Source organism: Triticum urartu, chromosome 7A (genome assembly GCF_056163025.1).
Source record: "Triticum urartu cultivar PI428250 chromosome 7A, HENAU_Tu73, whole genome shotgun sequence".
Classification (NCBI taxonomy): domain Eukaryota; kingdom Viridiplantae; phylum Streptophyta; class Magnoliopsida; order Poales; family Poaceae; genus Triticum; species Triticum urartu.
The window spans coordinates 489,416,125-489,434,372 of record NC_141879.1 but is presented as its reverse complement, the minus strand read 5'-3'; the positions used below and the strand labels follow the sequence as shown (position 1 = coordinate 489,434,372).

The 18,248-nt window shown below is 43.4% G+C and overlaps 1 long non-coding RNA gene across 1 annotated transcript; it reads left to right on the top strand.

The window, feature by feature from the left end:
- Positions 1–1,799: 1,799 nt before the first annotated feature.
- LOC125524973 (uncharacterized) lies at positions 1,800–4,918 on the top strand. Its single transcript, XR_015612066.1, has 4 exons — positions 1,800–2,592; positions 2,777–2,859; positions 2,964–3,041; positions 4,663–4,918. It is a non-coding gene; the product is annotated as an uncharacterized LOC125524973 (long non-coding RNA).
- The last annotated feature ends 13,330 nt before the right edge of the window (positions 4,919–18,248 follow it).

Sequence of the window (18,248 nt, the reverse complement as noted above, 5' to 3'; positions counted from 1 at the left end):
CATGCTGTCTGACGAACATCACGATTCCATCTCTCAAGAGCTCGAGCTCCGGGTGATTAAAACTAGCTTGACGATAATTCTCATGTGTCCTCGGGAGCGTTTTTCTTTATATAAGAGTTTTTCCAGGCTTGTCCTTTGCTACAAAAAGGATTGGACCATCTTGTTGCACCCTATTTACTTTCATTACTTGTTACCCGTTACAAATTACCTTATCACAAAACTATCTGTTGCCGATAATTTCAGTGCGTGCAGAGAATACCTTACTGAAAACTGCTTATCATTTCCTTCTGCTCCTCGTTGGGTTCGACACTCTAACTTATCGAAAGGACTAGATAAATCCCCTACACTTGTGGTGTAACGGCCTGGATTTTGCCCTCTTCTTTTTCCTTTGATTTTTTTTTTGGATTTTTGATTTGATTTGCTTTTCCATGGCTATGTGGTTCTGAAACTTGGGAAGATCATGACTTCCTAGGTTTTATAGTGGATTGTCACCCTCATCATCATCCCAAGATCATGTCATTCCCATCCTTGACCTAACCCAATATTCTTTTTATTGGGAACATTCCTTTTTTGATAAAAGAATAACCCTTAAAACCCTAGGTTGTGAAGCAACCTATATTTTTGTCACTCCTAAAATTCCCAAATAATTCTCATAATTTTTTTGGGTCATATCGTCCTCAAATATGGCAAAATATTTCATTGGCCATGTTTCCCATCATGCTCAATTAATTCCTTTTCTGTTCTGTCCTGAATGGCAGTTTGTGAAGCAAGTGCCATTCCTCTTTGCCCAATTCATCCCAAACTTCTCGAACATCTTTTACTGTCCAAATAATTTCCTCATACCAAAATTCAACTCAATTTTCCTAGTAAATATCCCTGAGAAAATTTTCAAAGTTCATGTCTGAGGGAAGTGATTGTGAAGGAAGTACAAGTTAGGCATATTCAAATGAGTGGAAAATTTGCAACGTCCTTAATATTATCAAATTATGACCCTCCACCAAATTTAAGCTCATGTAACTTATCTATGTGATCCCAGCTCCAAATCTTAATTTCTAGTCAGATTTTCAGTTTGTGAAGCAACTATATTTTATATTGCTTCAATTGAGCTGAAACTTTACCAAGACATGCTTCTACCTATATAAACTCCCTCCACCAAGTTTTAGCTCAATTGGATAATCGATTTGCCCTGTGCAATTTTTACAAGTTTCTATCCAAAGCAAAGCTATATGAAGCAAGTGTTATTTTGTCTCATCCAAATGGCATGAAACTTTTTGGGCATCTTCCTATCTTCAAATAATTGGGCCATGACAAAATTCAGCTTAATCCCAATTGATATGTGAGTGCTACTTCATGTTTTGTATTTCTGTCCAGTCTGGTGGTTTCTACAGCAACCACTAGCTAAACTCCCCTTCTTGAGCTGAAACATTGCCATCTTAATCACCTTAGTGTGTGATCATCACCAGACAAATTATTTACCACGTTACCAAGCCGGTGTCACCACAGCAAGTTACAAGCACCTTCCTGTTGATTTACTTTCGAGCTAAGTGCAAATCTCTTCTTTGCCTCTGGACGATTTATTTCCTCATTTTGACTGAGGACACGACAGTCTATCCACTGGACATGGTCAGCCCGGCCAAAACGCGCCATTTGCACCAGTGCCCATGGTGATCATGCTGGCGTCACGCACATTGCAAGCTCTGGCTCGGTCCGGCCACTGTGCTCGTCTCCTCCCTCCTCGTCTCGACGTCCAACCATGTCCTGGAGCTTCCCCGTGATCGACTACATCTCCCTGCGTCGCTGTCCCGTCATGGTTCGCCTTAAATGCGTTGCAAACACCATGTGCCATGCCCAGCCTCTGTCCACCACTATAGCACTGCACAAGCTCGCTAGTGTTGCTCTAGAGCCCTCCCTCGGCTATTTAAGGGTGCCCCGAGCCCTCCCGCAACTCACTCACTCCTTCCCCGCCTCTCTATCCCACTGAAATCGCCTCACCTCGCTTCTGTTCGCCATGGCCGCTTCGGTCTCTCCTTGGTCCCGGTGTGCCTAGCCCCTCTGCTCTCCTCCCGAGCTGTCCACGAGCTTCCCCTCGTCCCCGCGGTTCGCCCCAACCCCTTGCCCCTCGCCGGTGCCGCGTTCGTCCGGCCGCCGCGCGATCCTTTCGGTTGCCTCCCTGTCTCGCCCATCCCGACCCCCTCACTCCCTCTAGTCACCACCACCAACTTCCTCACCCTCCGGCGACTCTCCCCACGCTCTTCTCCTGCCACCGGAGCCACCAGGGCCGTCGTCCCCGCGTGCAACGGCCGGCGCCCGCCCCTCTGTTCCCCTCGAAGTTCCGCTTCTTCTCGTCCTCCCCGGCGTCCAGTTCCTCTCTAAACGGGTGCGGCACGCCACCCTGAAGCCGCCGATGCTCTCGCCTTGGCCTGGAGTGGCCGGAGTCGGCGGGGCCAGCGCCGGCAGCGCCCCTGTCTTCCTCCCCTGCTTTCTGTCGTGGCCAGGCACGGGAGGAAGAAGAAGACAGGGGAAGGAGAGAGAAGGATAAGGTGGGCCCCACAAGTCATCCTCTGCCCGTTGACCCCACCACTGCCATGTCATGTAAGTGGAAACGGGTTTTACTGAAGTACGTTTTCATTTAACGAAAGCGTATTCCTTTCCTTATTTTGCTAAAAATGCGTTTTCCGTTTCGGTAAACGTATTTCTCTTCTACTGCGGCCAAGAATGCGCTTTCTCTATTCCAAAAGCGTATTTTCTGAAATCCGTTTCTGTCTTATCCACTCAGGGATTTGTTTGCTGAAGAAATATTCACAGATTGGTCCTTCTTCTTCCACACCTCATAACTCCGCAACCGTAACTCCGATTGAGGTGAAACCAATGCTCACTTCTTCGTATCGTCGAGCTCTATCTTTTGTTAACATTTTCACTAGGTGGTATAGTGAAAATGACCGTTTTCCCTTGCCTCTAATCAGCCCCTCCGAGAAAGAACCGCCCGACGTTTCGTTCCGCGGCTTCACCGCACTTCTTCCCGGAGTCTCCGTCACCCCCAGGCAAGCCACAACAACCACTTGCATGATAGTCATGCAGTAGCCATGGTTTCCAACTTGAATATTTAATAAATGTCTGCTTGTTTTGATACGGTTATCGTTGTTTCAGTGATGCTTATAGATTCGTTTTCACGGTGATACTATGCTCTTTTGCATCTTGTTATCTTGCACTTATTACTAGTATTATTGTTATCTGTCATACTTGATAGTAGTAGCAGTGTGTTCTTTCGGATGCATATTTATGAGTTGTTATCTAGTGTCGTTGATATGCATGTTACTTTGTATCCTGCTGGTTATATGTTTACTTGGTAGTAGTCTGGATGAGTTCTTGCATGTTATTTATTTATGATGCTAGTGGTCATGATATGCTCATGTGTAATGTTATGTCCGTCAGCTTACCATGATCATCTGGTTAATGTTTCATTATGGTTATTCTCGATGAATATGTTGCACCTCCATGTTTATGTTGATTCATGTTCATGCGTTGTTATTGCATCATGTTATTTTAATATGACTCAGCTTCTTACATTCAAGTTTAATCAGACTTAATTGAACTTGAACAACTGTTGGTTGAGTCATGGTGCCACCATATCGAGCTGACCAGTGCAACCACATTTACCTAGTGGGAAGGTCCTAACTGGGTCTATTGTCGTGCCTCTCGCCGGTGCCTCTAACGAGGGAAGGTTATGGGCGCGCGCTACCCTGATCAGGTAGGCGGACATAAGCCTTGTGTGCCCATAGTTGTTAGGCGCCTTTTTGTCCCCGTTTGGGACCGTTTATGATTTGCCACGATGGTGGCCGTTGGTGCCTTTGGTAGGCACGGGGCCACCCAGGACTGAACCCCGAGGAGGTGTTGGTCGGAGTGACCGGGAGAGTGTCATGGTAGTAGGACGGTTTTGTCGGAACGCCGTTGGTCCGCCCGAATGGGAGTGCGAGGCCATGGGTTCCGTGGTGTGGGTACGGTGTGCTAGTGTGTATTAAATCTATTGATAGTCGTGCCCGCGGATAAGGGCCCAGTTCGTGTCGGTCACACTATGGGTCAATATTAATAATAATAATGTGCTTAATAACAACCCCGGTTCGATGATGAGATAAGTTGGTGCTGTGATCCGTGAATGATCACCATTTGGTTACGAGGTAACCCGTTGAGCCAAGAATGTGTTCGCTTGTGATCGTGAGATGATCACTGTGGTATCGAGGATACCAAGTTGATAAGTATTTGTGATGTTGTGCGAGAATCGTGGGTAAAGATCAAGCTCCTTGTGGTCATTTAATGATTACTACGGTATTGTTTATACCAAGCTTGATTTGATCCTGAGATGATCGTGTGATGTCCGAGGTTGGTAAGTGACGCATGTGATGGTTACGAGGTAACTCGAGCAAAATAAGTGGTGCATATAGGGTCATCATGTTGCATGCTAGTCTCGTCAGATTTATATGTTCATGCCATGCTCATATTGTTCTAGCGATATTATGTTCATATCGTTCATGCCATGTTATCTTGATGATCTCATGATAATTCTTGCTTAACATGTAATTGCCATGCTGTTGTTTGTCTTGAATGCTTCTAATTATTGTGAGCTTGCAAGTACATTCAATGTACTGACCTGGCGTGTCATGCCAGTTTGCAGGTCGTGCCTGGATTGCTTGCTTGTTTGGTGTTGTTCCTATGTTCGTGAGCTAGGATAAACGTTCCAGCCAGATTCCTTGCAGACTGGAGTCCATCATCGCCATTCGTTGTTCCGCTGCCTCGATTTGTTATGCTGCTTGTATAGAGCAAGCGTGGTTGGCGTAGTGTCGCCGTGCCGATGTTATTCATTGTAATATCAGAGACCATGTATTCCTATTTGTGTTTTAATAGAGAGCTGGTTTGTTCTATACTAAGCAGTGACGTATTCCAGAAGACTTCATCTTGATCTCTGGGCTGGAATATGGGGCGTTCCGGTTTCTCTGAGCCGGGGTGCCACATGTGGGTCATCAGTGAATATGATGGGAGGCAAAACTATAAGCCTTTATCTTTCTATGTGTCTGGTTGAAACGTTTTTCTCATGTGTATGCGGTGAGTGTTATCAATCATAGAAGACTATATGATGGTCGAGTATGTGGACTTGCCTAAAGGCTTCGATACGTGACCCTTCCTGAAAACATGACGAATTGTAGTTGTAAAGTTGACTGATGTAGGATCGAAAGTATGTCTAGAGGGGGGTGATTAGACTACTTGACCAAATAAAAATCTATCATTTTCCCAATTTCAAGTCTTGGCAGATTTTAGCAACTTAACACAAGTCAAGTAATCAACCTACACATACAAATCTAAGAGCATAGTAGCGGAATGAAAAACATTGCACATGTAGGTAAAGGGAGGAGTTTGGATGGAGCAAACACAATGTAGACACGTAGATTTTTGGCTTGGTTCCGATAGGTGGTGCTATCATACATCCACGTTGATGGAGACTTCAACCCACGAAGGGTAATGGTTGTGCGAGTCCACGGAGGGCTCCACCCACAAAGGGTCCACGAAGAAGCAACCTTGTCTATCCCACCATGGCCATCACCCACGAAGGACTTGCCTCACTAGGGTAGATCTTTACGAAGTAGGCGATCTCCTTGCCCGTACAAACTCCTTGGTTCAAATCCGCATTCTTGACGGAGGGTCCCAAGTGACACCCAACCAATCTAAGAGACACCATTCTCCAAAAGGTAATAGATGGTGTGCTGATGATGAACTCCTTGCTCTTGTGCTTCAAATGATAGTCTCCCCAACACTCAGCTCTCTCTCACTGATTTGGATTTGGTGGAAAGATGATTTGAGTGGAAAGCAACTTGGGGAAGGCTAGAGATCAAGATTCTTGTGGTTGGATTGGAATTTCTTGGTCTCAACACATGAGTAGGTGGTTCTCTCTCAGAAAATGAATGCTGGAAGTGTAGGCACGTTCTGATGGCTCTCTCCACAAATGAAGAGTGGGTGGAGGGGTATATATAGCCTCCAAACAAAATCTACTCGTTACACACAATTTACCAAACTCGGTGGGACCAAATCATGAAACTCAGTCGGACCAATATAGTTCAAAATGTGAACGTTAGGCTTTTCGGTGGGACCGACATGTCAACTGAGTGGGACCGATTTCATTAGGTAGGGCATAACGTAATCTCGGTGAGACCGATCACATGAACTCGGTGAGACCGATTTCTGTAATAGGCAAACAAAGAGTTGGTCAGGCAAACTCGGTGGGACCGATAACTCATTTCGGTGAGACCGAAACGTTACAAGAAGGAAACAGAGAGTTTGCATTATGAACTCGGTGGGACCGATCGCTCATCTCAGTTAGACCAAAATGTTATGAAGGGAAACAGAGAGTTTGCAATCCCATCTTGGTGAGACCGAGATCCCTATCGGTGAGACCTAACTGATTAGGGTTTCTGGCTATGGCTATGTCAAATGAACTCGGTGGCGTCGAATAGATGAAATCGGTGGGGCCGAGTTTGACTTTTGGTTTGGGGCATATTTGGATATGAGAAAGTGGTTGAGGGCTTTTGAAGCATATCACTAAGCATTTAGAGCAAGCAAGCCATTAGGCAACACCTCAGCCCCTTTTAATAGTATTGGATTTTCCTATGGACTCAATGTGATATTGGGTCACTAAAATGAAAATGTAGAGTCTTGAGCTTGAGCCAATATGTGTCCTTAGCATTTTGAGGGGTCCACATTCCTAGCCCATGCCATGCCAATCACTGAACTTTCTGAAATGATTATCTTGAAAGAGCATTAGTTCAATGAGCTATATGTTGTTAGAAATTACCAAAACCACCCAGGGATAGTTGCACTTTCAGTCTCCCCCTTTTTGGTAATTGATGACAATATATAGATCAAAGCTTCGACGAATGATAATAAGATTGAAATACATCGTCGCTTTGAGAAGTATGTGATAAGCAAGAGCTCCCCCTAAATTTGTGCATTATTTAAAATTTGCTTTTGAATGCAAATGCACAATCCATCAGGATCATGGGTTACTCTTTCATGTCACATACATCTTGGTGGAGCGCTCAAAAATGATAGAGAGTAAAATGTGCACTCATCACCAAGGCAAACTGAATGATCATATATGAGAGATAAGTAATAGCATCATCCAAGCACAAGCATTAATGTAGAATATGATCAAACACATAATCATACAAGTATCTCACACACATAGACATAAAGTATCAAGCAAGCACACAAATAAGTATCAACCAAATGGAAAAGAAGGCAAAAAGAAGCAAATCTCTCTCTCTCCCTCTCTCTCAGCCTATGATCTATACACTTTCTCCCCTTTGGCAACAAGTTACCAAAAATCTTGAAAATGCATAGTGCTATGGGTCTCTCTAGGTTTGATCTTCGGGAGGAGGCGTTGAGAGGACTCCAAGGATGAATGCATATGTGGAAGTTGTTGGAGTTGGTGGAGTGGCAACTAGAGGTGGCACTGATGTTGTGGCTGCAGGTGCTGATGTAGTTGCTCTTGTGTCAGCCATGGGCACTGCAGCAGATCTCTGCCCTCTTGACATTCTCTGAAAAGCATCTGTGGTAGCCTGCCCTTTCCTCTCCTCAGCTTCTTCCTGGAGCTGCTCAACTGTTGTCTGCATCTCTGTCACCTTTAGATCAAGATCATAGAATTTAGTCTTAATGATCCTCTCCAGGCTCTCTTGGTTCTGAGTCAGGGTGGCCAAGCCCTTCTCAATCCTCAAGGTGACTTGAATCAGATATCCAAGTTGATCTTGCTTGGTTTTGAGAAACACTTGAGATGCTTCTTCTGTACTTGGCATCTTTGCAGCTTTCTCAGCCTTAGCTTTCTCTCTCTTTTCTTGGGCCTCTATAGATGTGGGGTCTTCTTCATTCATGACAACTGTGTTGTCCTCAAATTCAGGCCTCAAGGGAAGATGTTCCTTGTCCAAAATATATGTGACTGTGCCCATCTTGAATTTGATGAGCATTTGGATGTGTGGAGCATACCCACATGGCCTCTTTTGATCAGCAGCTGTTCTCTTGATTGTGTCAACAATCAGACTCATGACTTTGAACTTTTGGGGCACATCAAACAACTGCAGGAAGTTAATAGAATGGTCTCTGGTCATTTTATGATCTCCTGACTTGGGCAATAATGTATGCCTCAAGATGGTGTTGATGGTAGTCAGACCAGACAACAGATAGTACACAGATCCCATCTTGTGAGTCTCCAAGGCTTTATCAGGAATCTCCTTATACATATTAGCCATGGAGTTGTGATCCTTCTTCTTCTTAGCATATACATCTATGTCATCCTCTTGCTCTTCAGGGGCATTGATCAGTTTGGCCCGCTCAGCAACTGTGGACTGGTACCTAGTACCGTCAAACATCCAGACAATTCCGCCATCAGGATAGAAGTGTGATGTGGAGTAGAATTGCATGATAAGTTCATCATTCCACTTGGTCAACTTCTGACCCACAAAAGCATCTACTCCACACAGCCTGAAGCTCTCGTGCACTCCTGGAAAGTGATCTTCATTTTGTCAATATATTTCCAATCTGCCCACTTCGTATCACAAACAATTGGCTTCTTATCAAGCAAGATAGTCTCATAGAAATCCTACTGCTCTTTGGTGTGGAACCTGTAATCCACAGCAGTCCTTCTCCTCACAGCATATGGATCAGATTCTCTTCATAGTCTGAGAGTTGCATCCTTTCTGATTTTCATGTTTTCTGCCACTGGATGATTGTCATCGTGGTCAGGGATCTTGGGTTTGAGATTCCTAAGCACTTGGGCTTCATCATCTTCTTCAATTTCAGTTTCAGGCACTGGGCCTTGTTCTTCTCAGCAGCTGGTATATTCCTTGTGCTTCTCTTTGGTGCAGTCTTAGGAGCCGGAGCAGAAGCTTTGGGAGCTGTCTTGGGCTTGGAAGGGGCAGCCCCAGACTTGATGGCATCCCCCATCAGCTTTTGAGACTTGGGTGTTGGTGCAGCATCCTCTTCTTCTTCCTCTACATCTGGATCTTCCATCATAGAGGGTCTCCCAATGACTCTGGCAGTGGTCTTCTTGACCCTGTCTTTCCTCTTCTTGCCCTCACCAACAGCCTCTTCAACATTTGACTTGGAAGTTTCAATAGTTGAGGCCCTGGCTTTTAAGGTTGGCACTCTCTTTGCAGGGGCCTTCTTGTGCATACCAAGTTTGGTAGATGCAACTATACCAAACTTCTTCTTGACAACCCTTTTCTTGGAGCTCACTTCCTCCTCAGCAGCAACATAATCCTCATCTTCTGAGTCAGAATTTCTCTTCCTCCTTGTCCTTGTATCTGCTTTGGGCAAGTTGCTTGGGGTGCTCCTGCTACCTTCATCATAGCTGCTAGAGGGACTAGTGCCCTCATTCAGATTCATCCGCTCTTCTGACTTATTCTGGTTATCACTTTGATCAGACATTCTGGCAAAGCAAACTGACAGCTGACCCTGTGAATAGTTATAGATGAGATAGAGTGGATGAGCATCACAAAGTGCAGAAATTTTGCAAAACAAATGAGTCAAAAACTTAGTTCTAGTTTTCTACAGAAAGCATTTCGGAGCTACCGATTTGTTAAACTCGGTGACACCGAAGCAACTTTTGGAGTCTAAACTAGTGAAATCGGTCAGACCAGGACACAGTTCGGTGACTCCGAGATTGCTCGGGTTTCACAGAGAGTTGAACTTGGTCACATCGATTTGCAAGTTTCGGTCAGACCGAGACATGCAAGTGCAATGGTCTAAGCCAAATCGGTGAGACCGATTTCCACAACTCGGCCGGTCCAAGATGAGTTCGGTGGAAACCTATCAAATCTAATCTAAAGGATGTTTTTGTTAGACAGGAAGATCTCATACGTGGTAAGAAACATGTCATTTGCTTTGTGCTAAGAATCGGAGAAAAGAACAACACAAAGATTCGAACTCATACCCTAGTTCGGTGATGAGCTCGCTACGGCGGCAACGGTGGTGTTGAAATTCATTGATGGCGACGGAGACTGGCGGCGGGAGGTCACTGGCAATGAGAGGATGATCCAGAGACCTGAGACAGCAGAGCATGACACGTGCGGGCTGAGAGGTTTTGGAGGAATTTCCAAAATTTGACCCGTCGGTATTTATATCCTGACCCAGTCGGTGTGACCAAGTGGAACAACTCGGTGGCACCGAGATGCAGAGTCGCAAGCGGTTATTGCAACTCGGTGTGATCGAAAAGTTCTAATCGATTGCACCGAGATTGAAAACCTAGATCAACTCAGTGAACTCAGTCAGACTGAAAAGGATGAATCACTCAGATCGAAATGCACAGAGAGGTTTTGCAAGTTTAAGTCTATGACGAATCGGTGACTCTGAGTGCTCCTCACACAGAGGGTTCGAATCTGACTTGATCAAACTTTGTGATCTAGCATGAATAGAGTTTGAGACGAGAAAAGCATAGATAGCTAGAGGAAGTTCTTAGGCATTCTTGTCCATCCATTTGGCAAAAGAAGAAAAGCCAAACAATCAAAGAAACAAATGGATGTCCTTGAATGAGTAAAATATGCAACCAACATGCTCACACAATAAAGTGGCAAATGAAATATGTGGCAAAGCATGCACAAACACTCTAGCATCTATCAAGCAATTTGTGATGACTAGGTCATCTATATATGAGTATATTGACTTAGGAGTCAAATGAGAACATTTGATCATAGGTCATACTCATCGTTTAAGCACAAATGGGGTTACCACTTTTATATAAAGCATTGTTGTGTTCACACCATTAGAGTTGCTTTAGCTCAATACTTAGAGTAAAGCTCCCCCTAGATGTGATATTACCCTAAGAGGGATGAACTAACCTTGGGTTTTGTCGATGATGACTTCATGTAGATGTTGAAGATGTGGATGCTCAATGTTGTTGTAGATCATTTGGAGCAATCCACTGGAGTGATTTGCACTTTCAATACCTACATGGGTTAGTCCCACAAGGAACAAACAATGATATCCATAGACATAGAGTGGAGTTCACACAAGATGATGTCCATGAAAACATTAGGTTACCTTGTCCCTTGCCTTACCAATAAGAGGGTTTGTGACTCCTTGAACTTGTGCAAGATGTGGAAGTTGTTTGCACTTGTCCTCGCCAAAAATGATATGAGTGAAGTATGTTGGCAGAGTCACCCCCAAGAACTGTCTAGTTCTTCTTCTTCGGTATCCACATCAACTTGATGGGAATCCTTGGAGTTGTAGTCATATTTGATGAAGTAGAACTTGATGTAGTCTTGGGAACCCACTTGACCAAGGCCCTGGGAGCTTCTTCGAATTCATCAATATCCTCTTGAATCTTGTCCTTGCCTTTTTGCTTGTGGTCTTGTGGTGGAATATCATCTTGAGCTTGTGTCCCGTTGAAAGAAGTAGGATCATACTTCTCTTGTTGAGGAACAAACTTCGTCTTGGGGTATTGATCTTCTTCCCACTCAACTCCATTGGCATTGTACTTTCGTTCAAAACCAACACCTTGATTCTTCCGGTGCCTTCCTTGCTTGCGTACAATTTCCTCAAATTTCTTACTTCCGGCAAGGCTCTTGTAAACACCTTTCTCTATAATTCCCTTCAATAAGCTATTTTCTTGCTCAAGTGTAACTTAGCTAAGAGAATCATTAGTGGAATCAAGAGTAATACTAGAAGCAACAATATTGGATTTAACATGGTTATTGTTACTACTAGAAGAAGAATCTTTCTTGTTCTTGTTACTAGATTTAACTTGTGGTATGTAAGTAGACAAGAGTAAATTCTTGGCAATGTAATAAGAACTTTTCTTGCGAAGATCATTATTGATTGCTTTTAAGAACCCATGCTCTTGCTCAAGGTTGAGCTTTTGAAAGCGTCGCTTCTCATGAGTCTTTAAAAGTTCTCAATGATCTTCCAAGATAGTTTCATGAGCTAACTTAAGAGTGTTTAGTTCTTTAGTTAGACGCTCATTCTTCTTCTTATAATCGTCATTCGTTTATCTTGATTAGCATGATTAATAGCAATTTCATCATAGTTTTCATCACTAGAGTTGTTAACAAGTAAATCATCATCACCTAGCAAATCATCTTCATCACTATTAAAATCAACATACTAGGGGTGTGATACCTTTGGGCCTTTAGCCATGAAGTATCTTCCAATTCCTTCATTTGGTGAGTCAAATATGTCGTAGGAGTTGGTTGACACAAGTGCTAGACCGGCAACACCTTCATCTTGAGTATATTCGGAGTCGGAGTGATGGTCGGAGTCAGAGCCAGATACCCATTCAACCAGCATGAGCTTGATGTCTTCGCTTTGTGTAGCTCCTTGATGACTTGTCCTTCCTTTCCGAATCCTTGCTTCTGCGAGAGGTTCTTCATTCATAACGATCATCTCTACACCTTCTCTCTCTTGGAGGTGATTCTTCTCTTCTACTTCTCCTTTTGGGTGAATTTTCTCTTCTTTTGTAGGGAGCCGTACACTCATTTTAGTAGTGTCTGGGTCTTCCACAATTGTAGCAATTACACTCACGACTAGAAGATGTTTTGTCATTGTAGGACCTTGACTTAGAACTTCTTTCTCTGCTTTTACTCTTGTAGAACTTGTTGAAATTCTTTACCATTAGGCTAAATTCCTCATTGAAGGCTTGTTTCTCACTTGATGATGTATGAGCATCACATGAGGCTTAGTAAGCACCACTAGACTTGTTGTGAAGCTCTTCTTTATCCTTGAGTGACATCTCATGAGCAAAAATTCTTCCAATGACTTCCATTGGCTTGAGATCTTTGTAGCTGGGCATCATTTCGATCAATGTGCACACGGTATCATATTTTCCATCCAAGGCTCTTAGGATCTTCTTGATGATGAATCTATCAGTCATCTCTTCATTCCTAAGCCGGCAATCTCATTTGTGATGAGAGCAAGCCTAGAGTACATTTAAGCGACACCTTCACCATCCTTCATTTTGAACTTGTCAAGCTGACTTTGAAGCACATCCAATTTGGATTCCTTGATGGAGTCGGTACCTTTGTGCATATCAATCAAAGTATCCCAAATTTCCTTTGCATTCTTAAGACGGCTGATTTTGTTGAATTCTTCGGGGCACAATCCGTTGAAGAGGATATCACAAGCTTGAGCATTGTATTGCGGCATCTTCAACTCTTCCTCGGTAGCTTCACGGTTCAGTTCTCTCCCATTAAAGAATTCACCTTGCAAGCCAATACACACAATAGCCCAAACGGCGGGGTTATGTCCAAGAATATGCATTTTCATCTTATGCTTTCAACTAGCAAAATTAGTACCATCAAAGTAAGGACCTCTACAGTGGTAATTTCCCTCACTAGACGCCATACTTTCCTAGGTTGTGAAACCAAGGCTATGATCACCAAAGCTATGGAAATCAAGGAAAATGGAGACCAAAGCTATGGAAATCAAGGAAAATGGAGACCAAAGCTTTGATACCACTTGTAGGATCGAAAGTATGTCTAGAAGGGGGTGATTAGACTACTTGACCAAATAAAAATCTATCCTTTCCCCAATTTTAAGTCTTGGCAGACTTTAGCAACTTAGCACAAGTCAAGTAATCAACCTACACATGCAAATCTAAGAGTATAGCAGCGGAATGAAAAACATTGCACATGAAGGTAAGGGGAGGAGTTTGGATGGAGCAAACACAATGTCAACATGGAGATTTTTGGCGTGGTTCCGATAGGTGGTGCTATCGTACGTCCACGTTGATGGAGACTTCAACCCACGAAGGGTAATGGTTGCGCGAGTCCACGGAGGGCTCCACCCATGAAGGGTCCACGAAGAAGCAACCCTGTCTATCCCACCATGGCCATCACCCACGAAGGACTTGCCTCACTAGGGTAGATCTTCACGAAGTGGGCGATCTCCTTGCCCATACAAACTCCTTGGTTCATCTCCACAATCTTGAGGGAGGATCCCAAGTGACATCTAACCAATCTAGGAGACACCACTCTCCAAAAGGTAATAGATGGTGTGTTGATGATGAAATCCTTGCTCTTGTGCTTCAAATGATAGTCTCCCCAACACTCAACTCTCTCTGGCTGATTTGGATTTGGTGGAAAGATGATTTGAGTGGAAAGCAACTTAGGGAAGGCTATAGATCAAGATTCTTGTGGTTGGATTGGAATATCTTGGTCTCAACACATGAGTAGGTGGTTCTCTCTCTCAGAAAATGAATGCTGGAAGTGTAGGCACGTTCTGATGGCTCTCTCCATGAATGAAGAGTGGATGGAGGGGTATATATATCCCCCACACAAAATCTAACCGTTACACACAATTTACCAAACTCCGTGGGACCGAATCATGAAACTTGGTCGGACTGATTTAGTTCAAAATGTGAACATTAGGATTTTCGGTGGGACCGACATGTCAACTCGGTGGAACCGATTTCCTTAGGGTTAGGGCATAACATAATCTTGGTGAGACCGATCACATGAACTCGGTGAGACCGATTTCTGTAATAGGCAAACATAGAGTTGGTCAGGCAAACTCGGTGGGACCAATCGCTCATTTCGGTGAGACCGGAATGTTACGGAAAGGAAATAGAGAGTTTGCATTGTGAACTCGGTGGGACCGATCGCTCATCTCGGTTAGACCAAAACATTACGAAGGGAAACACAAAGTTTGCAATCCCATCTCGGTGAGACCGAGATCCCTATCAGTGAGACCGAACTGATTAGGGTTTCTGGCTATGGCTATGTCAAATGGACTCGGTGGCGCCAGATAGATCAAATCGGTGGGGCCGAGTTTGACTTTTGGTTTGGGGCATATGTGGATACGAGAAAGTGGTTGAGGGCTTTTGGAGCATATCACTAAGCATTTTGAGCAAGCAAGCCATTAGGCAACACCTCATCCCCTTTTAATAGTATTGGCTTTTCCTATGGACTCAATGTGATATTGGATCACTAAAATGAAAATGTAGAGTCTTGAGCTTGAGCCAATATGTGTCCTTAGCATTTTGAGGGGTCCACATTCCTAGTCCATGCCATGCCAATCATTGAACTTTATGAAATGATTATCTTGAAAGAGCATTAGTTCAGTGAGCTATATGTTGTTAGATATTACCAAAACCACCCAGGGGTAGTTGCACTTTCAACTAATAACATAGTTTGTTGGTTTCTAGTAGAGTTTATGCTTTATACTTCAATAGTGTGATGAATTGTCACTTATTCATGAGAAGTCTATGATAAGAGTTCTATGAGAAAAGTCTTATGTTCAAATTTGTTGATGTTACAATAATCAACATGATGCTTCTATGTCCGTATTTTGTTCTTATCAACACCTCTCTCTCTCTAAGCATGTGGACATGTTTTTCGATTTCAGTTTTCGCTTGAGGACCAGCGAGGTCTAAGCTTGGGGGAGTTGATACGTCCATTTTGCATCATGTTTTCCTAATTTATTTATGATTTTTTATGCATAATAATGCTTTTTGGAGTAATTCTAATGCCTTTTCTCTCATAATATGCAAGGTACACACAAAGAGGGAGAATTTCGGCAGTTGGAAATCTGGACGTGGAAAAAATACATCAGGCTACTTATTCTGCACAACTCCAAACAAGTTGAAACTTTACGGAGATTTTTTATGGAATATATGAGGAATATTGGAGCCAATAAGTACCAGAGGGGGCCCACCAGGTGGGCGCAACCCACCTGGGCATGCCAAGGAGCCCAGGCGTGCCCTGGTGGGTTGTGCTCACCCAGGCCCACCTTCAGTGCCCATCTTCTAGTATATAAGTCATTTTGACCTAGAAAAATAAAGGGAGGACTTTTGGGACGGAGCGTTGCCGTCTCGAGGTGAAACTTGGGCAGGAGCACTATTGCCCTCCGGCGGAGCTATTCCGCTGGGGGAACTTCCCACCCGTAGGGGGAAATCATCGTCATCATCATCACCAATAACTCTCCCATCTTGGGGAGGGCAATCTCCATCAACATCTTCAACAACACCATCTCATCTCAAACCCTAGTTCATCTCTTGTGTTCAATCTTGTTACCGAAACTATAGATTGGTGCTTGTGGGTGACTAGTAGTGTTGATTACATCTTGTAGTTGATTACTATATGGTTTATTTGGTGGAAGATTATATGTTCAGATCCAATATGCTATTTAATACCCCTCTGATCTTGATCATGAATATCATTCTTGAGTAGTTACTTTTGTTCTTGAGGTCATGGGAGAAATCATGTTGCAAGTAATCATGTGAACTTGATATGTGTTCGATATTTTGATAGTATGTATGTTGTGATTCCCTTAGTGGTGTCATGTGAACGTCGACTACATGACACTTGACCATATTTGGGCCTAAGGGAATGCATTGCGGAGTAGTTATTAGATGATAGGTTGTGAGAGTGATAGAAGCTTAAACCCTAGTTTATGCGCTATTTCATAAGGGACCAATTGGATCCAAAAGTTTAATGCTATGGTTAGAATTTATTCTTAATACTTTTCTCATAATTGCGGATGCTTGCGAGGAGGTTAATCATAAGTAGGAGGCTTGTTCAAGTAAGAAGAGTACCTAAGCACCGATCCACCCACATATCAAATTATCAAAGTAGCGAACACGAATCGAATCAACATGATGAAAGTGACTAGATGAAATTCCCGTGTACCCTTAAGAACGTTTTGCTTACTATAAGAGACCGTTTTGGCCTGTCTTTTGCCTCAAAAGGATTGGGCTATCTTGCTGCACTTTTGTTACTATTATCGTTACTTGCTCGTTACAAATTATCTTGCTATCAAACTACTCTGTTACTTACAATTTCAGCAATTGCAGACATTACCTTGCTTAAAACCAGTTCTTATTTCCTTCTGCTCCTCATTGGGTTCGACACTGTTACTTATTGAAAAGAGCTACAATTGATCCCATATACTTGTGGATCATCAATGTTCAATGTGAGTTAAGTCTAGAACGTTACTGGTAACACCTGTTATAAATGGTCTTTATGACGACGGAGTGAATGCCTGACCGTTGCCATCCTAGGTGACTTTAGACCTATTTTACTCCGAGTGGGTTTTTGTATGGTCGAGTGAAGTTATTGTGGTCGAGTGGAATTGGGATATCCGAGTGGAATCTTCTGTCGAGTGGATTGCACTTCATGAGGATTTCAGTCGGTATCTTCTGTTGAACCTTGTAGGCCTTGGACTCTAGGGTAATGTCCTTGGGTAGGGTGTCTAGGTTAGGCCTAAGACCCTACCCTAGGTACATGTCATCGTCAAGTACAAGAATTAGGAACATCATTTCTTGAGTGCACATGAATGTTTTTGGACACACAAAGTAACGTGGTAATTGTATCTACTTGAATATTTGTTTCTTTGGCTTTTCATCCAGAAAATTTCCATATTGCAAAATTCTAGGCCTATAGGCTCTTATGTTATACATATGCGATGTTCTGTGGAAAGCATCCTAAGTCCTGGTTGATCCTTATATTGTGAATGAAGGTTGTAAATCATTAGTGTATTTTGTTGTATTTAGTTCAATACATATGCCTTGATGTTACACAAATCTGATACCCAAGATATCCCTTGGTCGTCAAATATATTTTCCTGAATTAGAACATAAATAGCATTTTTTCGTGTCTTAACCTTAGTTTCCCTACTAAAATTGTAGCTTAAACTGAATCCTTTTTTTCTAATGTGCTCTCCTATGACGAACATGTGATCTTGCCACAGTCAAAAGTTTGGAAAGAGGGAAAAGGCATGCTTCGACCAATGGAACATTTCTCCGGACGGAAATTGTAGACAACTCTACCTCATGTAATGTGTCCTCTAGTGATTGCCCCGGTCATGGGACTGATGACGAGCCTTTTGGTTGCGTATAGAGCCATGAAAAAGATGGGAGTAAAAGCAAAGGCAGGTGCTCAATAGCAAAGAAGCTTTTTGCTGACCCAACGAGTGAACAGAATGAAATCAAGAGCAGGTGTTTTGCTGGATTAAGCTATCTCGGGTCACAAGAGCCTGGTGAGCCACCGGACCAACCCAGTCCATATGCTCTGGGTCTAGCTTGGTGAAACGAGTCTTTACCATTGCCCAGGCCTCGCGTGCTCCTTCTCGTCAAGCTAAGATTTTCCATAATTCAGACCTTTGTTGAGCCCCTTTAAAGAAACTGGCTAGTTCAGCCATGCTATCTGGCGGCGTATCCGACGGCCATAACACCTTCACCATGCTCTTCATGGCTTTCCAGGCCCTCTCGTGTGTCTTCG